Raw genomic sequence first — 27,960 nt, 5'->3', positions numbered from 1 at the left:
AATGATAAACGCAGACTGACCATTGCCATAAATGATAAACGCAGACTGACCATTGCCATAAATGATAAACGCAGACTGACCATTGCCATAAATGATAAACGCAGACTGACCATTGCCATAAATGATAAACGCAGACTGACCATTGCCATAAATAATAAACGCAGACTGACCATTGCCATAAATGATAAACGCAGACTAACCATTGCCATAAATGATAAATGCAGACTGACCATTGACCCCCTGTCCATAACTCACATCTGCACACCCACCCATCCATAACCCCCTTCTTTCTGGCTTTACCCATGCAGTGTACAGCACTTGTGACTGCAACTCTTTTCACTTGCCAGTGGCAGCCATGAGATCATCAGGCATGGGGGTCGCCATCTGGACATCTGATGCTCAGCATGTAATGCCCCGCCCCCACCTCCTGCCCACCATCACACAGCGCTGGGCAACTGTCTCCATGGTTTCAGTGCAGCAGCTCAGAGATTCTGTTGAAGCCAGTGGGACAGATGCATTCAGAGCTAGCAAGCACAGAACTGAGGCTTCTGTGTTTACTAGATACTAACAGTAGACAGCGCAGTGAGGACTTCTGAGATGAGCCATGGAGGAGAGCCTCCGTCAGGTGCTTAGAGTGGTCACCCTCAGGCCTCGTACACACGACAGAGATTCTCGGCAGAATTCGCCGAGAAACTCGGTCAAAACCCGGATTCTGCCGAGAATCTCTGTCGTCTGTACAGTTTTGGCTCGATGGAGCCGCCGAGGAACTCGACGAGAAAATAGAGAACATGTTCTCTATTTTCTCGTTGTCCTCGTTCTTCTATGGGAGAAGCCGGCCCGCCGAGCTCCTCGGCGGCTTCATCCCAAAACTCGACGAGGAACTCGACGTGCCAAGCACGTCGAGTTCCTCTGTCGTGTGTACGGGGCCTTAGGCTTCAAGGGACTCGGGACTTTGCTACATTGAAAATGTATTCATTCACGTCCTGTCAGGTGAGAGGAGACCGATGGTGTGTTCCCAGTACAGTACAGAGGAACACCGATTGGTCTCCTCCCATCGTCAGTCCCCGCCCCCTACAGTTATCTAGGACACACAATTAACCCTTTGATCGGCCCCTAGTGTTAACCCCTTCCCTGCCAGTCACGTTTACACAGTAATCAGTGCATTTTATAGCACTGATCGCTGTAAAAAAAATGACATAAATCTATCCCCTATTTTGTAGATGCAATAACTTTTGCGCAAACCAATCAATATACGCTTATTGTGATTTTTTTACCAAAATGATGTAGAAGAATACATATCAGCCTAAACTGAGGGAAACAAAATATTTTTTGTTTTTAAAAACTTGGGATATTTATTATAGCAAAAAGTAAAAAATATTGTGTTATTTTCAAACTTGTCACTTCTTTTGTTTATAGCACAAAAAATAAGAACCGCAGAGATGATCAAATACCATCAAAAGAAAGCTCTATTTGTGGGGGGAAAAAAACATCATTTGGGCACAGTGTTGCATGACCGCGCAATTGACATTGTGAAAGCGAAAAATTGGCCTTCGCAGGAAGGGGGTGAAAATGCCCTGTATTGAAGTGGTTGACTTGTAAGCAACAAGTGTCAGAAAAAGGTTTAGGCAAGAAGGGGTTAAGCTAACTAAACATATAACACTATGAAGCATGTTAGTTCTGAACCATTGCAAGAGAAGATGGGCCAGATTCAGGTACGGCGGCACATCTTTGAGGCGGCGTAGCGTATCCTATTTACGCTACGCTGCCTTAATTCAGAGAGGCAAGTGCTGTATTCTCAAAGCACTTGCCTCCTAAGTTACGGCGGCGTAGCGAAAATGGGGCCGGTGTAAGCGCGCGTAATTCAAATGAGGATGAGGGGGGAGTGTTTTATTAAAATGAATGGTGCCCCGACGCATGCGCCGTCTGTGTACATATCCCAGTGTGCATTGCGGCAAAGTACGCCGCAAGGACGTATTGGTTTCGACATGAACGTAAATTACGTCCAGCCCCCTTTACGGACGACTTACGCAAACGACGTAAAATTTCCACATTTCGAAGCGGGAACGACGGCCATACTTAACATTGGCTACCTCTTACGGAAACAGCGTATCTTTACTGCGACGGGCAATCGTACGTTCGTGAATCGGCGTATCTACTAATTTGCATATTCTACGCCAAACTCAATGGAAGCGCCACCTAGCGGCCAGCTGAAATATTGCACCCTAAGATACAACGGCGCAGGCCGTCGTATCTTAGGTAGGTTTAAGTGTATCTCAGTTTGAGCATACACTTAAACATACGACGGGCTTAGATTCCGAGTTACGTCGGCGTATCTACTCGTAACTCTTTGTGAATCTGGCCCGATTAGTTTAATATACTTGTGGAAAAAAAATGATGCTGCATTTCATCATGTGAAAAAATATTTTTTGTGGTTACTGATGTTTGATACTGATTGCAAGGCATTATTGATTATAGTAAAAAATGTGTCCAGCTCTTGGCTCTTGCAGTATGCATTCTAATATAAAGACCTGTCTAATTTGTTTATGTAACAGTGTTCAGTGCTCTACAGGAAAAATAAATGCCCAGCTGCTATTTTATATAAAAAATGGGCCAGTGCCTTGCCAAGGACACACCAGGCATTTAATCTCTCTATAATAGGACAACATTAAAACGCTGCTTCCCAAAACACCTCATTCCAGGAGATGAGATAGCCAACCAGGGATATGACTCTTATATCTGCACGCTTATCAGCTCTATACCTCTCTTCTCATGGCATAATAATGCAGCATTCACAAAATCTCATAGGAGAATATTAATGTAGCCTTGACTGACGTGACTCCATGGCATATGCTCATAATGAATTAGCAACCTTGTACATCTTTGTGATATTAAATGCATTATATCATGTTAAGATTTTACTAAAGTTTGAAGATGGCATACAACACGCTTAAAGGGGTTGTAACGGTACAATTTTTTTCCCCTAAATAGCTTCCTTTACCTCACAGCAGTCCTCCTTCACTGACCTCATCCTTCCATTTTGCTTTTAAATGCCCTTATTTCTTCTGAGAAATCCTCACTTCCTGTTCTTCTGTCTGTAACTCCACACAGTAATGCAAGGCTTTCTCCCTGGTGTGGAGTGTTGTGCTCGCCTCCTCCCTTGGACTACAGTAGAGTCAGGACGCTCTCTACGTTGCAGATAGAGAAAGGAGCTGTGTGTTAGTGGGTGTCCTGACTCTCCTGTAGTCCAAGGGAGGGGGCAAGCACGCCACTCCACACCAGGGAGAAAGCCTCGCATTACTGTGTGGAGTTACAGACAGAAGAACAGGAAGTGAGGATTTCTCAGAAGAAATAAGGACATTCAAAAGCAAAATCGAAGGATGAGGTAAGTGAAGGGCACTGATGGGTACTTATGGGTGGCACTGATAGGTGGCATGGACAGGCACTGATAGGTGGGCACTGATGGGCACAAATAGGCACGGATGAGCACTGATAGGTGGCACTGATGGACACTGGTGGGTGGCACTGATGACACTGGTGGGTGGCATTGCTGGGCATCACAAATTTTATTTGTGCCATGATGGTGCCAGTCAGTGCCCATTTGTGGGCACTGATTGGCATATGTTATGTATACATTTGTACATGTGGATGGCCATGGGGACTTACCTGGCCATCCACATGTTGGGTGCTTCCCTGGTGGTCCTGGGCGGCATCTTGGTGGTCCAGTGTGGGCATCCGAGGGGGGCTGCGCTGATAAACAATCTGTCAGACGCGAGTGAGGAAGAGCCGTTCAACGGCTCATCCTGTTTACATCGTGATCAGCCGTGATTGGACACGAGTGATCATGTGGTAAAGAGCCTCTGCCGGAGGCTCTTTACTGAGATCGGTGTTGCGGTGTGTCAGACTGACACACCACACCACCGATCGCCGCGATGCTTGCCCACACGGGCGCGCGGCGGCTGTTATCCTGCAGGACGTCAATAGACGTCCAGTCAGGATAACACAACCACTTCCCGGACGTCAATATGCTATTGACCGGTGTGACAGGAAGTCAGGTAAATCTGTGGGTGTTGTCACAAACGGGACATACATTTCTGCCTTGCTTAGACAATACACTAATCATTATTAGGCGTCGGCTGCGAGAAATAGCCAGGAAAGGTTGGAGGGCATTGGAAGACTTCAGCTGTTCAGAATGAGGCAATTAAGGCCTCTATAAGCAGTCCAAAGGATTACCACTGAATTGCTGCATCATTCCTAAGGCTTTGTGAGTAGAAGAGCAGCGTACTGAAAGTCTTCTGAGGAGGTGAGGAGAGGAGTGATTTTTCTGTGTGATAAAAATCAAAAGACTATTGTTCTGTGCTGTACGACCAGCACTGTCTGCCCAGCGCTAGGCTGAGTCAGACTCCATAGATAGGTTCCTGTGTGGAAGGTAGACGCCCAGAGTGGCTAGGGTTTATTTTATGTTTGATTTTGTTTATGCCGTTTGGATGCTTGCAATTGTTTTCCAGCAAGATGGAAAAATAAACCAAAAACTTTGTTTTCAACCGTCTTCGACTGACAGTCTGTATAAATTCAGTGTGTGGTGAGCCCATCCAAGGGGTCACACACCCCGCTACCGAGCTAACCCCTTACACCGAGTGGAAAGTGGTTAAAGTTGCTGTGTTGAAAGCAAAAAATGAGCATTGCAATTTGTTGCATATAGGTCTGTGTGGCCGCACACTGGTCAGGGTATCGTGTCCATGCTCACCTGTGTGCAGAGCCAAAAGGTTATACAATGAGCACATGAGCATTAGAACTTAACCATGGAGCAATGGGAGAAGGTGGCCTAGTCTGGCCAGGTGTGTGTGTGCATTGCTTACCTGGGGAAAACATAGCACCAGGATGCATTATGGGAAGAAGGCATGCCAGGAGAGGTAGTATGATGCTTTGGGCCTGCTGTACACTGGATTTTATTTTATTTTCTACAATAAAGATGCCTTTTTCACGGTGTGCGGCCGTCCAGGATAGTTTTCCTCATCAAACTTGTGCAGAGCCAGCACCTGTCAGCTCCTAGTAAGGTGGGACACTTTCCTATGAAGGTTTGGAAGCTTTGAGAGCAGCAATGCTTTTCTCATGATGCTCTGGGCTATGTTGTGCTGGTAAACCCTGGTACTTGCCATTTATGTAGATGCTACTTTAACACATACATATTCCTACACATTGTTGCAGACCAATTACACCCCTTCCCCGAAGGCAGTGGCCTCTTTCAGCAGGAAAATGTGCCCTGCCACATAGCAAAAATGGTTCAAGAATGGTTTGAGGAACACAACAATGAGTTCAAAGTATTGACTTGGCCTCCAAATTTCCCAAATTTGCCAAATTTCAATCCGATCAAGCATCTGTGGGATTTGGTGAAAAATCGACCGCTAGAAGCGCCACCTCGCAACTTACACAACTTAAAGGATCTGCTACTGATGGCTTGGAGCCAGATACCACAGCATACCTTCAGAGGTCTTGTGCCATCAATGCCTCAATTGGTAAGGGCTGTTTTGGCTTCTGCCTGCTGTCTATACCTGATCTGACTGTCTGTTGCCTACCCGGCTTTTCTGACCCTGCTTCCAGCCGTCCAGCCTGCTGCAGTTTCTGCCCCTTGCAATGCAACTCTGATTGTCTCCTGCCAAGCCTGCCAACCTATCAGCCATCTTGCTTGCCTGGCACCTGCTGAGTCCGGCTTCCTGCTCGTGGGTTCCTGGCTTTTACTTACACAGACTTCTGGACTGATCATAGGCAGAACTCTTACCCCGCCGTGTTCCTGGGCCTGCTGTCTCACTATCAGTGGTCCATGAGCCAAGGCTGTATGAGAGGCCTTCCTCTACATGTAAGGCTCACCTATCAGGTACATGACATAGGTACTCCATACTTAGACTCCTTTTCCCTATAAGTGGTAAAAAGTTGAAGAACAATGTTAAAGATATAAATCATAACATTCGCTACCTGCCAACGGCTGCCAGTGAGGAAATTTAGAAATTTTCTACCATATAAAAAGTTGGCTATATCTTTCTTAATAGATGTTTGCCAATAATATGTTACATCAATATATGCTATGCTTTTTACCCTAGAATAGCTGACCTTGACTCTGGTTTTTATATTACTCGACCAGTGTTTTGTGTCTGAACGGAGGCCAATAATGTCAACGGAATATTCCCAAGTGTCCATTCAAAAATGCATTGTTGATGGGAAGCCATCTGCCTGAATAAATTATGGCAAAGAATACCAGGCAGGTGGATTATCAAATTAGATTTCATCCAGATAATAGACAATGATAATGTAATTTAGCTCATGCTCATGCAAACACACTGAGAGAAAATATCACCTTGCAAAGGGCAAAAGAAGACCAATGTTTGATTTTATGGAGTCATCTTGGTGTCAGCCTTAGCCTGACATGTAATAGTTGCTCCTACTTAATTTCCCAAATGTATTTGTAGAAAATAGGCTCAATTCACAAAGCTAACACACTTATTTTCTAAAAAGTGACAGTTGTTTCAGTTGAGTCCAATGAGATTTGAAAATGACAGTCACATGGCTAAAAATAGAGTGCCTTAGGCTACTGTAAAGCATTGTAAATTGAGTCCAATGCATTTAATAGGCAAATATTGCAAATGCATTGCTCAGCATGTATGCACTTTAAAAAAAATAGATCTGATACCAAGTTTACTTTAACTCTACCACTGATGACCAAGAACTAAAAACCTTTGAGTGTAGAATCATTTTAGTAGAAAAAAGGTAATAAGATAGTGGAATTTGAAGCTGAAAAAGATACGGTGAGTATAATGCCGCGTACACACGATCATTTTTCGGGTTGTAAAAAACAACGTTTTTTTAGGCTCTAGAAAAAACAAAGTTTTTTTCAACTTGATCATTAAAACGATGTTGCCTACACACGATTGTGAAAAAAAAAATGCTCTAGCAAAGCGCGGTGACGTACAACACGTACAACGGCACTATAAAGGGTAAATTCCATTCGGATGACGCCACTCTTTGGGCTGCTTTAGCTGATTTTGTGTTAGTAAAAGGCGATTTGCGCTTTTCTGTCTGTTACGGCGTGATTGAATGTGCTTACTCCATTACGAACGGTAGTTTTACCAGAACGAGCGCTCCCGTCTCATAACTTGCTTCTGAGCATGCGGGGATTTTTCACGTCGTTAAAGCCCACACACGACCATTTTTTACAACCCGAAAAACCACAACGTTAAAAAACGTAGTGAAAAAATAGAGCATGTTCGGGAAAAAAATGTGCCTGTTTTTCAGAACCCGAAAAATGCTCTGAAGCCCACACACGGTCTTTTTTAATGACATTAAAAGAAAAAAACTTAATTTTTTAGAACCCAAAAAACGGTTGTGTGTACGCGGCATAATAGTCAAGGGTCCTCACAGTTAGTTAAAGTATATTTCTACTTTTGCAGGCAAATTTGAGAAAACCCAACTATATGTGTGTGATATGTTCCCATTCACACACCAAACATAGAAAATGTTTTAGAAATATTTCTTTACTTTTAGATGTTTCTCAGGAGAGGGTGTAATGGCTGACTGCAAGGTTTTTCGAACAATGTAATAGTGGGTCCACCATAAGAGCAGCCACAGACAGTTTGAATATCAGCAGAACGGGCAGAGATTCGAACCACCGTGTATGAGCAGGCCGAATGTATCAAGTTGATAGATGGATCCATTGTCTATGCCATGTCTATGAAGAAATTTGCTTCATGTATGGCCGACCTAAAGGCCCGTACACAGAATACAAAAATTGGAAGTAAAATTTCGCCCAACGAACGATCTGCCTATTTTCGGATCGTTAGTATGGTGCTTTCGACAGCTGATTTAAAATTTTTGTGTGACTAAAGCTGGATTTGCAGACTATAACATTTTTGTTGGATGGGAACACAACGCCTGATTTTTGTTTAATTAGTACGGTTTTCATCCAAAAAAAAAATCATACTACGCATGCTCAGAAACAAAAGTATACATACAAAACTATTTAACACATTACAGTAGGTGTTTGTGATATTGTGCTTTTAGCACGACAGCGTCGCGCTGATACTCGGCGACATGGTGCCGAGATCTCGCCGACATCTCGCACTCACTGGAATAGTGACAGCACATCCCAGCAAGCGCGTCATAGAAGCGACGGGAGATCCGACTTGGATTCCCGCCAATTCTACACGTGTGCGGCGTTTGTTATGAATCCTGAGGGGGAAGTCCCCGCCGGATTTTAAATAAAAATCCGGCATGGGTCCCCCCTCAGGAGCATACCGGGCCCTTAGGTCTGTTATGGGTTGTAAGGAGAGCCCCCCTACGCCGAAAAAAACGGCGTAGGGGGTCCCCCTACAATCCATACCAGACCCAAATCCAAAGCACGCTACCCGGCCAGCCAGGAAGGGAGTGGGGACGAGCGAGCGCCCCCCCCCCCTCCTGAGCCGTACCAGGCTGCATGCCCTCAACATGGGGGGGTTGGGTGCTCTGGGGCAGGGGGGCGCACTGCGGCCCCCCCCACCTCAGAGCACCCTGTCCCCATGTTGATGAGGACAGGGCCCCTTCCCGACAACCCTGGCCGTTGGTTGTCGGGGTATGCGGGCAGGAGGCTTATCGGAATCTGGGAGCCCCCTTTAATAAGGGGGCCCCCATATACCGGCCCCCCACCCTAAGTGAATGAGTATGGGGTACATCGTACCCCTACCCATTCACCTGCAAGAAAAGTGGTAAAAACACAAATAAACCACACAGTGTAATAAAATATTTTATTAGTCTGCTCCGGAGGCCGCCCCCTGTCTTCTTTATTAGCTCTTTTACCAGGGGGGGCTTCTTCTTTGACGTCTTCGGGTGGGTGGGGGCCGCCGTCTGGTTCTCTTCCACCGCCGGGGGGGGGGGTGGCTTTTAAAAAAGCACCCACCCCCCCGGCGGGTTTCCTCCGGCGTCTTCGGCGGGGCTCTTCTTCTTCCGCTATCCCGACGGGTCTTCTCCGCTATCCGGGGGGTCTCCTTCTATGTTCGCCGCTCTCCGCTGTTGACTCGTCGCACCCCGGTTCTTCGTCTCGCTGTCCGGTCCCTTCTTCCGTGCTGTACGTCTTCTTCCGTGCTGTGAGTTCTTCTTCCGCGCTGTGACGTCATGTTCTTCACTTCTCTTCTTCTCCCGATGTTGACACGCCGGTTCTCCTCGCTGAAATGACGGATGCGCGCCTTGCATCGGACCTATATAGGCCTCACAGTCCCATCATGCTCTGTACCTACCCATGTGATACCTACCCACTGATAATAAAGGTCTGCCTTCACAGTACAGACAGGGTTAATTATGGCAAACACAGCTGCCAGCCTCCTAATAAACAAAAACAAATGAGTACAATGTTTTCTTTCTGGAGGGTCCAAAATAGAGCATCTAAACGGGAAGTTGCAATTTTTAAAGATTTTTTTTAAAGTGGTTGTGAACCTCAGTCATGAAATCTGTAGTGTTTACTTGTCTATCTCCAAAGCTCTAAGTGTTGTTTTTCTCTGGTGGTTCGTTATCACCATGAGTCATTTCTGAGAAGTTTTCCTGACACATGAGATACATTTATGGCGGGGGAGGGAATCTTGACACACAGCTTGTCTATTCAGAACACAGAACTGCATCCTTCCTTTAGTCCTGTGCAGTGTGTGGAGGAGGGTGTGTCCCTTTCCACCAATCAGCTCTCACACACTGTAACTTCAGCTCTCCACCCCCTCCTCTCTACTCCCTACAGATGCAGAAGGATTTTATTACAAATCCGCACTTTTTAATGGATGTAGAGGAGTGATCACTGCAGATAAACAAGTAAAACTTATGTAGGAGGATTTGTTTAATCTCTGTGTATTATCTGAAGCTATTCACTTCACTGGGTACATGAGAGGGTTTACATCCACTTTAAATATAAAGTACTGTATGTGTTATGCCAATTTGGCTGCAAATGTGGAAATACACTTTAAGGCAAGGGATGTTACAGAAATGATAGTGTGTAGATAAAGCAATTTTTTAAATATAGTAGGGAATGGTTATGACACTTTAATTTTTTTTTTACTGTCTTTGTCTCATGTGGGAAAATAGCATGAAGTAAAAGTAGATCTCTTCGAAGTGAGATAGAAAGTTGTTACCAGAAAATATGTATCCAATGAAAAAAATGAATTTCCAATTACTTTCTTCCCTAGTGACCATGGTCAATGGGAAAATAATGAGGGTGGATCTCTTGGGGGTGAATGGGGGGGGGGGCTAACAAGTGGCAATAAAACCCTAACGGAGGTTGTTAACCTTCTATGTTCAATCTAAAAAAAATAAGTTTTGCCCTACGTACCCTTTAAGGCCGCGTACACATGACCGGTCCAAACCGATGAAAACGGACCGAAGTCCAGTTTCATCGGTCCAAATCGACCGTGTGTACGGCCCATCGGACTTTTGTCCTTCAGACCAAAGTTTCAGAACTTGCTTTAAAATCGAACCGATGGACGGCTGACCATCGGTCAAAACCGATGGTTAGTACACAAAAGCATTGGTTCAAAACCCGCGTATGCTCAGAATCAAGTCGACGCATGGTTGGAAGCATTGAACTTCGTTTTTTTCAACCCGTCGTGTGTTTTACGTCACCGCGTTCTGACACGATCGTGTTTTGCACATCAGACCATCAGTCTGCTTCAGCGGTGAACCGATGAAAACGGTCCATCGGGCCATTCTCATCGGATGGATCGACCGTGTGTACGTGGCCTAAGTGGTTTCTCCAGTTCACCTGACTGAATTCATTGGATGGCCTATGACCGCCTTGATGTTTTGCATGACCAACATTAGACATGTCTTGAGCATTGTGTTAATATTCAGGAATGTCTAACAGTATTCTTATCTTTCCCAAAAAGTTATTTCATGCTTGTTCTTGTCAATGAATTCCAGTCCTCCACTCAGAAACATTTTAATAGCCCAAAGACTGTCACAAAGTTCAGTTGTTCCATGTACAACAGGTCACAGAGACTTCAGTAGCTTAACATCTGACAAAGTCATCAAGTTCGCCAACTGAAACAAGCCCCGTAATTGGAGTGGGTCAGAGCAAAGACAAAATATCATCGGTTCATATTAAACTTCAAAAGATTCCAAACAAATGCATGTGGACATGACGTCAGTTGGTTGCAGCCTTATAATTTCATTGTCTATTGTTCACAAGAATGTAGAATTCACAGTTAGTAAATTGCCCCAAGGGGTATAATTCAGTGTAAATGATGAGGCATTACTTGCAGTTGACTTCTTAATGCCACGACAAATAATAATAAGAATGCCTTTCACATCTATAGTACTTCTGACCCAGCTCACGTAATACCCATCATATCACTTCAAAGACGCTCCTATTAGTTTTCTAATTAAAGTGCCAAATGATTACATACTGTTCAAAGTGACAGAACCTTGCATAACTTGCATTCCCTGCTCTCAAAAGTTCTCATTTAAGGATTACAGTAAAGAATAATAAACAAATTGAAAGGAAAGGTAAAATATGTTAAGGTATGTGTCGTAACTAATTCTCCTAATTGTATTCCCAGCTATCTGTGAATTAACGGGATTTAGTTCTTATGCTTCAAAGTTTAGCTTGAGGGAACGTAGAGATCCAGCAGAAATGTAGTTACTTTAGCTGCCATGCAAAAACCTCTGTGAATTGAGTCAAACAGTTTAATTATGCATGATCTGTACAGAAGTAGCCTTGTTTGGAATTTGATTGGCAGGTTGTTATATAATAATGTAGATTTGGCAGATTGATTAGCTAACTTTATATCCTATTTGTCAAGTCTGAGTTTCCATTTTATTCGGTTTGTCGCAGCAAACTGAAAGCAATATCAGAAAAAAGGTATTGTGGCCTAAGCGGAGAGTGTAGGCTGTTTTTTTGTTTTGTTTTGTTTTGTTTCTTCTTTATTTCCAGGCAATTTTTCTTATATTGAAAGGCGAACTGCCCTGCAATGACCCGTTTGAACAATTTTTATTTTATTTTGCCTGTGTCTGAAACCTGCAGCACCTCATCACAAGCTTGGCAGAACCTCTGGAGATGTGGAATCTTGTTAACCAAAGGAACAGGAGACACTGGAACTTTGGATTTAGTATACAGTAGCTCTCTTACTGGAGATTTCATAGCAGAACGTATGTAATCAGGGGCGGACTTACCATTTGGGCACTGCCCGAGGGCCCCATGCCACTAGGGGGCCCCATCAGGGTTGCGAGCCTCAGTAAAACCAGGGGCAGTATGTAAAAATCTGTGTTTTTTTTTTTACATCTGTCCCTGAAATGTCCCTTACTGACATCCTTTTGGTCTAAAAAATCCCAAGATTATAGCTGCCCCGCCTCTCCAGTTCCTTCTCAGTGTGTGTATGTATACTGTGTATGTATTATGTATGTGTGTGTATACTGTGTATGTATTATGTATGTGTGTGTATACTGTGTATGTATTATGTATGTGTGTGTATACTGTGTATGTATTATGTATGTGTGTGTATACTGTGTATGTATTATGTATGTGTGTGTATACTGTGTATGCATTATGTATGTGTGTGTGTGTGTGTATTTACAGTAGTGTGGGGGCCCCATAATCTCCTATTGCCCAGGGGCCTCATAATCTCCTATTGCCCGGGGGCCCCATAATCTCCTATTGCCCGGGGGCCCCATAATCTCCTATTGCCCAGGGGCCCCATGAGTTGTCAGTCCGCCCCTGTATGTAATACTGCAGAAGGCACTCCAGCAGGCTATTTTATTTTAAAGGGTTAGGGTTGAATGGCTTTAGCCCAAAAAAATCCTATGCATTATAGCATCTTTAGTACATTACTATGCAGTGCTCCATTTGGTTGTATTTGAGAAAAGATATATTTCCTACTTTCTGTTATAAAACATATCCAATAAAATCAAATTTCTTTCGAAATTTTATTTAGGCCAAAATGTATTATTTTACATGTCTAAAAAAAATCTCAATAAGTGTATATTAACTGGTTTGTGAAAGTTAAAGGGTCTACAAACTATTGTATGTATATATATATATATATATATATATATATATATATATATATATATATATATATATATATATATATATATATTTGAAAATTGATCATTCCTGATGTACTGACGGCCTATCTTATTTCTTGAGATCCTTAAAATGCCAGCACAGTACAAATACTCCCTAAATGACCCTGTTATAGAAATTAGACAGTCTGAGGTATTTAGTAAGAGACATGCCTTACTGTCACCAGAAGCAGTACAGCGTCATCATATGACTGGTGTGGCGGTGATCAAGAATACTGAGTGGTGACAGTATGTTAAAAAAAAAATGAAAATCATTTATTATTTTTTCTTTTACACTTTGATTGCTGTTACAGTGGTGAACACTGTAACAGCAATGTTTTGAACTGCCATGAATGCTGTCATTGCTTTTGTATGCTGTGATTGGTCCACGGCTATCACATGGGCCCAGGTAGCATGTGATAGCTGTGGGCCAATTACACAACCACAATACTTAGCACAGCTGTTATGAATTAAACCCATTCATAACAGTTGTGTGTTCATTGTGTTCATATGATCGCATAGCGATTATGTGATACCTCGGGTCGCTCAAAGTGGCATTCATAACAGTTGTGTGTTCATTGTGATCATGTGATACCTCAGGTCGCTCAAAGTGGCCTGGTACCATGAGCCACCATCACTGGAGCCGCGAGCTGTGCGCCCATCCACTGGCAACGTACAGATCTGCAGATATTTACACTGACTACATTTAAAAATACAATAAATGATTACATAGCAAATACATAACTGCATGTGTTGGTGTATTTTATACCTGGTTGAAGATAAGCTTTAAATTGAAGGTTGTAAAGGCCTTTGTTTTTAATTAAAACATTTGTTTATTGTTAAGGCTTTAGAGTCCAATATTTTTAGGCTGCCTGGAGTTTAGCTTTAAAGTGGTTGTAAACCTTTGTTGTTTTTCACCTTAAAGTGGGAGTTCACCCATAAAACAATTTTTCCCCTTAGATGGATGCTCGTTTTGTCTAGGGGAATCGGCTAGTTGTTTTAAAATATGAGCTGTACTTACCGTTTTCGAGATGCATCTTCTCCGTCGCTTCCGGGTATGGGTCTTCGGGAGCGGGCGTTCCTTCTTGATTGACAGTCTTCCGAGAGGCTTCCGACGGTCACATCCATCGCGTCACTAGTAGCCGAAAGAAGCCGAACGTCGGTGCGGCTCTATACTGCGCCTGTGCACCGACGTTCGGCTTCTTTCGGAAAATCATGACGCGATGGATGCGACCGTCGGAAGCCTCTCGGAAGACTGTCAATCAAAATAAGAACGCCCAGTCCCGCAGCCCATACCCTGAAGCGGCGGAGAAGATGCATCTCCTAAACGGTAAGTACAGCTCATATTTTAAAACAACTAGCCGATTCCCCTAGACAAAACGAGCATCCATCTAAGGGTAAAAAGTGTTATGTACGGGTGAACCCCCGCTTTAATGCATCCTATGCATTTAGGTGAAAAAACACCTTGCAGTCAATCGAACCCCCGTTTTACTTACCTGAGCCCTAAATCTCCTTGTGCGCAATCCTGCATTGCTTTCCCCAGGTCTTGTCGGCTCTTCATTGGATAGATTGATAGCAGCGCAGCCATTGGCTCCCGCTGCTGTCAATCAAATCCAATGACGTGGCCGCCGGGGTGCGGGGCCGAGTCATACAATTGGCAGCTATGGACGCCAATTGTATGGCACGGGAGCACGTCCGCAATCTAACCCCCTCAGGAGAGAGCTTCCCAGAGGAGGTTACCTCTTGCGGGGAGAAGCCACGAAAGCTGCCGTGGGACCCCAGAAAAGGACGTTCAGGACCACTCTGTGCAAAACAAACTGTACAGTGGAGGTAAGTATGATATGTTTTAAAAAAAAAAATAATAATAATAATAGCTGAACTTTTACAACCCCTTTAAGTCTCAGGCCCCGTACACACGGCCGAGGAACTCGACGTGCCAAACACATCGAGTTCCTCGGCCAGTTCAGCCCTGAAGCCGCCGAGGAGCTCGGCGGGCCGAGAGCTCCCATAGAACAACGAGGAAATAGAGAACATGTTCTCTATTTCCTCGTCGAGCTCCTCGTCGGCTTCCTCGGCGAAATTGTACACACGGCCGGGTTTCTCGGCAGAATTCAGCCAGAAACTCGGTCGGAAGCTGAATTCTGCCGAGGAAACTGGTCGTGTGTACGGGGCTTGAAAGGTATTTATAATTGTGCAACATGGAAGTTCGGCGGAGTGTCTGGTCGTTTTTTGCACTGGTGCACTGAAAAAAATAATAATAATTCAGTATGTCATCATCCTATTGTGCACAGCTTTAACACATAGGGCTATGAACAGGATATCATAAAGCAGCAGTTTTACTGCTAGTATATTTACATCTTTGTGGGTGAGACTTATTAACTAAATTCTAATGCATTGCATCTCTGCTTTTATGACATGCATTGAAAATGCTTACAGAATGGTTTTAGGCTGACAAGTTAAAAGAAAGGTTGTAAAATAATATGAGCTGTCTAAATTAAAAGCCCACGCTGCTCCTGTTACTATAATAAAAAATAAGCAATTAGCATCCTTTCATAATCAGGTTAATTCATCTGCTATTCTTTTGGACAGACTCACAAAGAACCCTATTGTTATTATACTCTAGAATGAATATAAGAGCAAGTGTTTGGGAAAAAGCAGTTGTAGTTTTTGTGCCATAAGGCAATCAATACCAGGGTCAGAAAAGTTGACCTTTCTCAGGAGGTCATGCCAGGGAGTCCATTTTTGATTAGTGTATACTGTAACCTGACCACAGCAAAACAGAGCAGTTACTTGAGTCCTGTGTTCCTAGACTTGGCTAAGGTACCATTATGTCATGAAAATGCTAAGTAATAACAAAATAAGGAAAACCCTAGGCTGAGCACAGTGCTCTAACATTATTGTTCCATCTGCACAGAGACTGGTACCCCACATTTAATGCTTTTAAGAGGTTGTAAGCTAGGTTGATTTAAGCCATTTATCTCTATACACCCTCGAGACATTCCTAATGTCTTTCAGACAAGCTAGTTTGTGTCTGTGTAGATCCTTAAAGTGTATTTATACTTTTGAGAAACCCCACTATGTTTGTTATGTGTTCCCATTTGGCCAGAATACCTTAAAATAATTAAAACAGATATTTATTACCTTTGTAGGTGTTTGTTTGGAGCAGGCTTTTGGCAGGCTGCAAGCTACTTTTAATAATCTGAAATTAGTCCCAACTGACAAAGAGGGAAATACTGAGTTTCCCTGCATTAACATACAGTGCAAAAGACCAGCTTCTTGACCGTTAACCCTTTGTTTGGACAGTGTTCATCTAGTTTACAACTGACAATGAGATCTTCCAGTACAAATCTTCCTTGGATATCCAGGCCTGAATCGAAGGCATCAGCTATCATGACTATGAAGCATTGTCAATCTTAAAAGTAGTTTGGACCCTACCCATCAGGTGCTGGCAGTGGCCAATACAGAGGTGAGTGGGGATATGGAGGTGCAGACACCAGAACAAGGTAGATGGGTGAAAGTTAGATGGGGAAGAGGGAAAAGCAATAAAGAGGCCAGTCTTGACATGACACATCCCAATAAATATGCTTGGTTGCATGATGTTGGGAATCCAGTGAATTTAGCGTCAGCACCCAAGTCAATGTTTCCATCAGCTCTCGGCTGCTGCTGCTGCCATTGCCTACAAGGGAAACTGGCAGTGAAGTCTTGCGGCTTTACAGCCGGTTCCCTACTGTGGATGTGAATAGAACAGAAATGGAGGTGAGGCAGGGCACATCGCTGGATCAGAATCAGGCTCGGGTAATTATAAGGGGAAGCTGGGGAAACACATGCAGCAGAGAAGATTTTTCTACCTTAAAGCATAGACTGTAATAAAGTGGTTGTAAAGGCTAAAGTTATTTTACCTTCATGCATTCTATGCATGGAGGTAAAAAACCTTCAGTGTGCAGCTCCCCCCCTCAGCCCCCCTAATAATTACTGATCTCGATCCAGCAATGTGCACGCAACCCGAGGCTCTCCCAGGTCTCTTCCTCCTGATTAGGTGAGAAGCAGCAGCAGAAGCCATAGGCTCCTGCTGCTGTCAATCACAGCCAGTGAGGCGGGAGCATGCACAAGTGCCCCCACAGCATAGGGAGAACTTGGTAAGGGTGAATGGCCCAGAGTGCTGGCGGGGTTTGGGGCTGCTCTGTGCAAAACCACAGCACAGAGCAGCAGGTAAGTATGAGACCCCGTACACACGACCAGTTTCCTCGGCAGAATTCAGCTTCCGACCGAGTTTCTGGCTGAATTCTGCCGAGAAACCCGGCCGTGTGTACACTTTCGGCCGAGGAAGCCGACGAGGAGCTCGGCGAGGAAATAGAGAACATGTTCTCTATTTCCTCGTTGTTCTATGGGAGCTCTCGCCCCGCCGAGCTCCTCGGCGGCCTCAGGGCTGAACTGGCCGAGGAACTCGATGTGTTTGGCACGTCGAGTTCCTCGGCCGTGTGTACGGGGCCTGACATTTTTGTAAATCATTTTTTTTTCCTTTACAACCACTTTAAATTTGTTTGAAAAACCAACCTAGCCTTTCCCTTTTTTTTAGCGGTAGTATTTTCTGGGGCAATTTAATAGTGCTCTTTCTAGCTGAGTTTTTTGTCTTGTTTGGTGTCAATCATTGTTGTAAACTGTCACTTTACATTTTTTGGTTTTACTTTATTCACTGTTTCACTTGTATTCCTGTTTTCCAGCCAAATGCTAGGTCCTGGAGAGTCGAAAGGAGATTCTATAACCATAAGAAGCAATTTAAAGCCTATCACTCCCCTAAATACATTTAATCAATTTTTATTTCACCTTTCCTGTGGATGCCAATGCATTTAATCAAAATGGCGGCTTTTATTTCTAAATCTATGCAGGGTTTATACATTTCGATTTGCCCCTCCTCATGCTGCTCTGGTAACAGGTATTTAGTTCCTTCAATGTACACTGTATCAGTCAGACCTGAAAGTTAATAGAACTACCTTAGCGACCCATTCTAATTAGTGAAATCATTCCACTAGTAGATGGCAGACAATATGATAATAAAAAAAGCAATTCGATTCTAAGGGATATGCAAATATTTTTGGGCAAACATTGAAATAGCTTGTTCTCTTTATTAATAGCTGAAAAAGGAAGAAGTATGTTTATTTGTATGCTCTGAGGCCCAGATTCTGAAAGGACTTACGACAGCGCAGCGCCATGTACGCCATCATAAGTCCTAATTTGACCCGTCGTATCTATGCGACTGATTCTTAGAATCAGTTACGCATAGATATCCATTAGACCTGACAGGCGTAAGTCTCTTACACCGTCGGATCTTAACTGCATTTTTTTTTTTACCGCTAGGTGGGGCTTCCGTCGAATTCCACGTCGAGTATGCAAATTAGCTAGATACGCGAATTCCCGAACTTACGCGCGGCCGACGCAGTAAAGTTATGACGTTTACGTTAGGCTTTTCCCGGCGTTAAGTTGCCCCTGCTATATGAGGCGCAGCCAATATTAAGTATGGCCGTCGTTCCCGCGTCATCCGTGAATGGGGCTGGACATCATTTACGTTCACGTCTAAACCAATGACGTCCTTGCAGCGTACTTTGGAGCAATGCATACTGGGAAATTCCACGGACGGCGCATGCGTCGTTCCGCAAAAATGTCAATCACGTCGGGTCACAGTAGTTTTACATAAAACACGCCCCCCTGATACAAATTTGAATTAGGCGGGCTTACGCCGGCCGATTTACGCTACGCCGCCGCAACTTACGGAGCAAGTGCTTTGAAAATACAGCACTTGCCCGTCTAAGTTGCGGCGGTGTAACGTAAATCGGATACGTTACGCCGCCGCAGAGATACGCCACTGGACGTGAATCTGGGCCTGAGTCTCCACTAATGCACAAGCTTAACTACTTAAGGACCGGACCTATTTTTCAGAATTGGTATTTACGAGTTAAAATCATTTTTTTGCTAGAAAATTACTTAAAACCCCCAAACATTATATAATATTTTTCAGACATCCTAGAGAATAAAATGGCGGTCTTTGCAATACTTTATGTCACACCATATTTGCGTAGCGGTCTTACAATCGCATTTTTGGGGAAAAATACATTTTGAATAAAAAAAATAAGACAACAGTAAAGTTATGCCACGTACACATGATCGGTTCATCTGATGAAAACAGTCTGATGGATTTTTTCATCAGATATCCGATGAAGTTGACTTTCATTAGTCTTGCCTACACACCATCAGTTAAAAATCGATCGTGTCCAACGCGGTGACGTAAAACAGAACGACGTGCTGAGAAAAATTAAGTTCAATGCTTCCGAGCATGCGTCGACTTGATTCTGAGCATGCATGGATTTTTGACCGATGGATTTCCCCACAGACGATCGTTTTTTTTTATCGTTTTTTTAACCATCAGATAATTTTAAAACAGGTTCTAAGGGCCAGATTCACAAAAGAGATACGACGGCGTATCTCCTGATACGCCGTCGTATCTCTGTTTCTAACTATGCGACTGATTCATAGAATCAGTTACGCATAGATAGGCAGAAGATCCGACAGGTGTAATGGACTTACACTGTCGGATCTTAGGATGCAGTACCGCGGGGGGAGTTCGCATTGTAAACCAGCAGCGGGTGTGCAAATTAGGAGTTACGGCGATCCAGGAAGCTTTTTCCCGTCGTTACGTCGCCGCCAGAATCTGGCCCTAAGTTTTTTCACAGATGGGAAAAAAAACGATGGGGCCCACACACGATCGGTTCGTCCGATGAAAACGGTCCATCGATCGTGTGTGCAGGACATAAGTCCAATTTTTTTTTTTATATTGTGAAACATAATGTTATGCCGAGTAAATTGATACCCAACATGTCATACTTCAACATTGCACCAGCTCCTGGAATGGTGACAAACTTTGACTCTTAAAATACTTCATAGGCGACATTTAAAATTTCTATAGGTAACCAGTTTGGAGTTACAGAGGAGGTCTAGTACTAGAATTATTGCTCTCACTCGATACCTCACATGTGTGGACGCAACTTATGTATGCGTTCGCTTCTGCGCCCTAGCTCGCGGAATTGGGCCCCTTAAAAAAAAAATCTTATATATTTTACTTTTATTTTTTGTTTTGACATTGTCCTTTTAAAGAAAATGAAAATTGGGTCACTTTTATTTCTATTACAAGGACCTCTTTCCCTCACTCGGGCATCCAGCCTGTGACAGGAGAGGACCCGGAGCATGGTGGGCCCTCTTCCGCCCACCAATAAAAGTGTTCTTGCTGCGAATCCGCCGCAGAGACCACTTTTATCTGAAAACAGACCTCCCGCTGCTGTAGAGGATACCGGGGTTATGGCAGCTAGCTACTGCCATAACCCCGGTATTCCACATCAAACAACCGACATACAACTGCGGTCCGTAAGTAGTTAAAGGAAGACTCATTTAATTTGCACCACATACGGTGCTTTTGAAAGAAATGATGGACTCATTGGAGTGAATGATGAAGTGTTGTGCTTCTAAAAATATTTGTGCATGTGCACTTTGCTTTCTCTAAGCTATGGTATTTCTTTAAATTTAGCACCTTGCTTTACTTGCATGAATTTTTGTCAGAAATAAATAAAATAGATATACAGTACACTATACACTCAAGATTACATTCCAACTGATATCTGCAAGTTGGACATATGTCACAAGGATCATCCAGGTGGTGGGTTTAGCAGTAGCAATTGCAATAACTGTGCCATGACAAACTGCTCATGTTTCGTGGTAGTCCAAAACAATAGCTAACCTGTCATATGCTACAGAGAAGTTAGAAAGTGTACATATGATATCATGAGATTGATTTCTTCCACTGATGGTCTAGATATCAGATGTTAAGGTCAAGCATTTCGAGATGCTGCAAACCTGTACAAGCAATCCAATCTATTGTATTGTTTCAGGATGTAAGGTATACACAAAAATTATAACTGGGAATTTTCTGTGTACAGAAATAACTAAAAAAAATACAAGGTCCTATGAAAAACAAAATAACCGCATTTATGAATACAAATTGCATTACCTAGTAAACTGGAAGACATAGCATTATATATGTTATCTTCAGAATATGAAAAGAGCATACAGTACAACTAATAAATAATGTGGATGGGAGCAATGGCGTCACCAATTTTACTGTGTGCCCCCCCCAAGTTAAGTGTTGTCTGTCACTATAATAATAACCCGAAAAATGGCCGCCGGACAGCACTGTGCCTGGTGTCCGCCCGCTTGAATGACTCACTATAACTGTCAGTCTCTGAGCCTGTAAGCGTGGCTAGCCCAGGTGACGACACACAACAGCCGCCGGCCGCCGCTGTTGATTATGGGAGTTGTAGTCCGTGGCGGCGGCTGCGTGCTCAAGCTTCCTGCTCTTGGGGGGTGGATAAAGTCTGAGGAGAGCAGAGCAGAGCTATTCTACGTGCTACAACTCCCATTGCTGTATTTTGTATTTTCATCCACTGCACTGATAAATTTTTTGGAGAATCATACATACTGTAAATTGTGCCATTATCTTTATTGGGAAACTATAGTTTATTTTCATAAGAGTATATTATGAAAAATATTCTTTAGTTTCTCTTCTATATAGTAGGCAAACTAAATTCCCTAGCACAGAAAGACCGTATCCTTATTTTTTTAAGTGTTTTAAAAAAAAGTTGCCTTGATTCTCTCATAGCCAATCAGTTTCTGCCTTTGTCATCTGTCACAATGAAGATAGCAAAATATTGATTGCGATTTTGGATAGGGTTTAGAGTATATATTTATGAATATATTGATTGTATTTAAACTAAAGAACAAAAATGTAATGTATTGCGGATTACAAGTGCTGAGGCTGCATAGATGGGCACCAGTGAGGCTGCATTGATGGGCACCGAAACCGGTAAAACAAAGGTGAATTTGTAACAAGACCTCTGGAGTGCATTTTTTTTTCTTGAATTCATTTTTTTATAAAAATGTGTGTGTATGTGTATACCGTATATATATATATATATATATATATATATATATATATATATATATATATATATATTAGGGCTGCTACTGATTAAAATTTTTGTGTTCGATTAATCGTTTTTTTTTTATCGATTAATCGACTAATTTAGATTAATTAACGCACATACAGATACAACTAAAGAAGGAAAATCACCGCTCAAGGTGGGTCTGCTATAGGGTCATACACAGGTGTAGGATTCCAAGGGTGCTGGCAGTGCACTAGGCAAGCATGGGCGTAAAATGAAGGATGGATGGCCGCACTCCAAACCAAACAGGTTGTCTTTATTTAAACGAACAGCAAAACATACCAGATCACAGCAACAGAAACAGGAGGATAACCGACGTTTCGCACTGACTTAGTGCTTATTCATGGCTATGAATGACTATTATCCATGAATAAGCACTAAGTCAGTGCGAAACGTCGGTTATCCTCCTGTTTCTGTTGCTGTGATCTGGTATGTTTTGCTGTTCGTTTAAATAAAGACAACCTGTTTGGTTTGGAGTGCGGCCATCCATCCTTCATTTTACGCCCATACAGATACAACTACTTTTAGCTGATCTCCTTGCATTGCAACTCTGCATTAGTCAGTGGTAAATGTGGTATACACTATATACAATCACTCGACACTAGTTGGTTTCCACAATCAATGACTTCCCCCCCCCATACCGTAATATCCACATCTGCCCCCAAACCGTAATATCCACATCTCCCCCCCCCCCCATACTGTAATATCCATATATCCCCCCCATACTGCAAGAATATACAAATCTGCCCCCCATACTGTAATATACACATCTGCCCCCCATACTGTAATATACACATCTGCCCCCCATGCTGTAATTTACACATCTGCCCCCATGCTGTAATATACACATCTGCCCCCCATGCTGTAATTTACACATCTGCCCCCCATGCTGTAATTTACACATCTGCCCCCCATGCTGTAATTTACACATCTGCCCCCCATGCTGTAATTTACACATCTGCCCCCCATGCTGTAATTTACACATCTGCCCCCCATGCTGTAATTTACACATCTGCCCCCATGCTGTAATATACACATCTGCCTCCCATACTGCAAGAATATACACATCTGCCCCCATGTGTACATTACAGTATGGGGGCAGATGTGTATATTCTTGCAGTATGGGGGCAGATGTGTATATTCTTGCAGTATGGGGGCAGATGTGTATATTACAGCATCTGCCCCCATGCTTTTATATACACACATCTGCCCCCATGCTTTTATATACACACACATCTGCCCCCATGCTTTTATACACACACATCTGCCCCCATGCTTTTATACACACACATCTGCCCCCATGCTTTTATACACACACATCTGCCCCCATGCTTTTATACACACACATCTGCCCCCATGCTTTTATACACACACATCTGCCCCCATGCTTTTATACACACACATCTGACCCCATGCTTTTATATACACATCTGCCCCCATGCTTTTATATACACATCTGCCCCCATGCTTATACACATCTGCCCCCATGCTTATACACATCTGCCCCCATGCTTATACACATCTGCCCCCATGCTTATACACATCTGCCCCCATGCTTATACACATCTGCCCCATGCTTATACACATCTGCCCCATGCTTATACACATCTGCCCCCATGCTTATACACATCTGCCCCCATGCTTATACACATCTGCCCCATGCTTATACACATCTGCCCCATGCTTATACACATCTGCCCCCATGCTTATACACATCTGCCCCCATGCTTATACACAACTGCCCCATGCTTATACACATCTGCCCCATGCTTATACACATCTGCCCCCATGCTTATACACATCTGCCCCCATGCTTATACACATCTGCCCCCATGCTTATACACATCTGCCCCCATGCTTATACACATCTGCCCCATGCTTATACACATCTGCCCCCATGCTTATACACATCTGCCCCATGCTTATACACATCTGCCCCCATGCTTATACACATCTGCCCCCATGCTTATACACATCTGCCCCCATGCTTATACACATCTTCCCCCATGCTTATACACATCTGCCCCATGCTTATACACATCTGCCCCCATGCTTATACACATCTGCCCCCATGCTTTAATATAAAGAATGGTTTGTTGTCATCTCTTACCTACATCAGGCAGACCCGTCGGCAGAGAGGCTGATGGACACGTGTGCGCGGGAACATAATACAAGCAGGGCGGGCGGGTGATGATGACGTCAGCGCGCCGCTACTTGGTTGCCGCCGGGTGGACCAAGATGGCTTCGGAGCTAGGCCGAAGCCGCGGCCTTTCCTATTGGCGAGACCGCGGAGCTCACTCCGCGGTTCGTCGATCAAAATAATTTTAGTCGATTAAAGAAATTAACGATTAATCGAACAATTAATCGGTAATTTCCGCAGCCCTAATATATATATATATATATATTCATACACGTTTTATGGTTGGCCCCCCTACTTTTGTCCTTGTCCCCCCATGTTCCCCCCCCCCCCTAAATATGAAAGCTGGAGACGCCACTGGATGGGAGATAATATTTGGTCCCCTGACCTATTAAAACCAGCAGCAGATGCACCAACTTCACTTCTCACACTCTGGGAACAAACTTTAAAACAATATCTCTCTTCTCCCATGCACTACACAGTGTGGCATAACTAGAAACTTTAGGGCTCCTGTGCAAGAAACCATATTTTATTAAAAAAAAAAAATCTAACTTTTTTTTTTTAAATATCATTTTTTTATTATTTATTTTTTACCCATTGGTGAGGTATCAGGGGTCTAAACAGACCTCTGATGTTGAGATAGAGAAGGACACAGCCCTTAATCTCCTTCTCTGCAGGCTCAGAAGCACAGAATGAATGGACAGGAATACCTCTGTACAGAGCTTCCCGTTCATGGGCTAGTACAGAGGTATTGAATAAGGAGACCAAACAACAATTTGATACAACATTTTTATTTAACTTTGGTAAAATTGGCCACGGTGTCATCCATAAAATGTGGGGGCGGGGTTACAAAAATTTTCTCAATAAATAAATTAAATTACAAAAGGCCAAATTGGCTAAACTTAAAACTTTAAAATCAAATTAATTTCTGTCCATCCAGCAAAAGCTGGACGACTACTCCCCCCATACAGACGACCCCATGACTTATTATGACAAACTGACAGGTAAGGGTGGGCGGGCGGGCGATGCTGCTTGTCAGGAGATGTGACTGAGCAAATCGCCTCAGCCTCTCCCTTATATAGGCTCGTCCAGTGCGGGTTTTACCTCACGCGAACGGACCTATCAGAGAAGGGGGCTGCCGCAGCTGACCAATCAGAGGCTGTTACTACCCCAGAGCGCGGCAGCCCACTTCTCCCTCTGCTCTATCCCATGCAGGCTCAGCATACTGCCGTAGCCTCACATGGGCTAGTACAGAGGTATTGAATAAGGAGACCAAACAACAATTTGATACAACATTTTTATTTAACTTTGGTAAAATTGGCCACGGTGTCATCCATAAAATGTGGGGGCGGGGTTACAAAAATTTTCTCAATAAATAAATTAAATTACAAAAGGCCAAATTGGCTAAACTTAAAACTTTCAAATCAAATTAATTTCTGTCCATCCAGCAAAAGCTGGACGACTACTCCCCACCGGCCGGGGCCAACCGCGAAGCTGTTGGCCGAGGCCCCCCCACCACCGTGGCTGATTCGATCATGGACTGGATACCCATATTAAAAATGTCCAGGCCAATGCCTGACAGATGAATTTGGTCAACCCGAAACAACCCAGGCAAAAAACCCTCTAACTCGGAATGACGAAAGGAAGAGCCACCAATTGAAGGCATAAAACTATGAATCGTCCTATTTAGCCGTCTGCGGATTCTATCCACGTAGAAAAGGGTGCCGTGCGGCGACCATAACAGCCTGGGAACCATCTCAGAATATACTAACACTGAACCTGGGAACATTTGAGTTATGGAATAGAGATCCCTTTTCATTTCACATAACAAGTCCCATGTGTTGAATTTACCCAAGTCATTAGCCCCCACGTGGATAACTATCACTTGGGGTTGAGGCCAGACAGAAGACAAATAAGCTAGGTGGTCTTTTAAATTGCGCCACCGCATACCTCTAACACCTGACCATAAAATTAAAAATAAATCAGGATCAAGCCCCAGGTTAGCAGAGTATGATCTGGATCCGGAGTGCTTGTAAGCCCAGAACACGTAGGAGTGACCTATGACCCAAGCGATATTCCTGGATAAATCTGAAAGAGAATCATAAAGTTAGAAGACTGGGACGAACATATAACTTATATCTATTGCTGCCCCACCTGCCCACTTTTTTAACCTTACTCTCTGAAAAAACCTATAGAATCAGCTGTGGTGGCAGCGCCAATTCGGAAAGAATGGGAAGAAAATTGGTACCCAGATAAATTCAAGCGCTTCAAACAGGAGGCCAAAACAGCTGAGAACTGGTACCTAGTTAGAGAGGACAAGTCTTCATGAATAAAAAAGGAATCGTTACTCAATGGTCTGACCAAAAGATAATTACGAACATGAAACACGGGACAGATAGCCTCATTAGGAGAACTGGATAAAGAAAACCACTGGCCAACCTGAGAGGACTTTGATCTGGACAAAAACAGACGGACAGAACCGACGTCAAACTGAACATGAGAAAAACGGAGAAATGAAAAAGCGTTTCTATTTGCTGCAGTAAACTCACCTAACCGAAGGGCTCCAAAGAATGCTATAGAGAAAGCAGCCTTAAAAAGCAAAGATTCGAAATTGGATGAGCAGACATCTTGAAGGATCTGAAGAAGATCGATCAAAATGGGGATAGATATGGGACGCCTATTATCTAAAGAGGGCCTAGACTTTTTGAGGCCCTTCAAAACCTGAGTGACCTGAAAGAAAGAGGTAAGAGCAGGAAGGCCTGCAAACTTAAGGAAAAAAGAAACTCCAGCCAATATTTTACCTATGGAAGCCGGGGACAGATTAGACTGAATGAGAAAGGACAAAAAAGACAAAGCCACGTAAGAAGACACATCTAGTGGATCCAAACCCAATGGTTGACAGAAAGAGCACCATTTGTGCCATGAAAGCCTATAATCCCTCCAGGTGTTTTCCGCTACTGAAGCCTTGAGATTCCGGAATATTATTCCCAAATTAAGCCCCAGAGGAAGTCTGGGCAAGGGGTGCCATGTTGATCCGCTGATGGCGCCAACTCTCGGAATCTCTTGAACTGTGAACGAGATAAAGAATCTGCTATGTTATTTTCTTTACCTGCAATATGCTCAGCTCTCAACCATATATTACAGTTCATACAATGAAGTACAAGGAAACGCAATAACCTCAGAACGGGATCAGACTTAGAGGACAGAGTATTGATGGCAAAAAAGACACCTTTATTATCCGTATGAACTAAGATTCTACGATTCCTAAAGATGTCTTCCCACACAACCACCGACACAATCACTGGAAAGAGCTCCAACAGAACTAGATTTTGAAGTATCTCCTTCTGGAGCCAATCAGGGTGCCAGGACTGGGCGCACCAGCGCCCATCCAAGAAAGCCCCGAACCCAGCAGAGCCAGCTGCATCGGTGAAGAATTCCAACTGAGAACTATTAATAAAGTCCATTTGCCAGGCCGAGGAACCATTAAACTCATTTAAAAAAGCATCCCAAATTCTTAGATCATCCTTGATGCTTTTTGAAATTCGGAAATGAGCGTAAGGGTTCACCATACCTTTTATGGCTAACGAGAACCTGCGCGAAAATACCCTCGCCATAGGGATGACTCTGGCTGCAAAAGCAAAAAGACCCAGCAAAGATTGTGCCTCCTTTAAGCACACCTTCTTACTGACAAGAAAGGTTGCAATCATAGACTTCATTTTATGT

This window comes from Rana temporaria, chromosome 1 (assembly GCF_905171775.1).
Source record: "Rana temporaria chromosome 1, aRanTem1.1, whole genome shotgun sequence".
Taxonomy (NCBI): domain Eukaryota; kingdom Metazoa; phylum Chordata; class Amphibia; order Anura; family Ranidae; genus Rana; species Rana temporaria.
Note: the sequence above shows the minus strand (reverse complement) of the source record.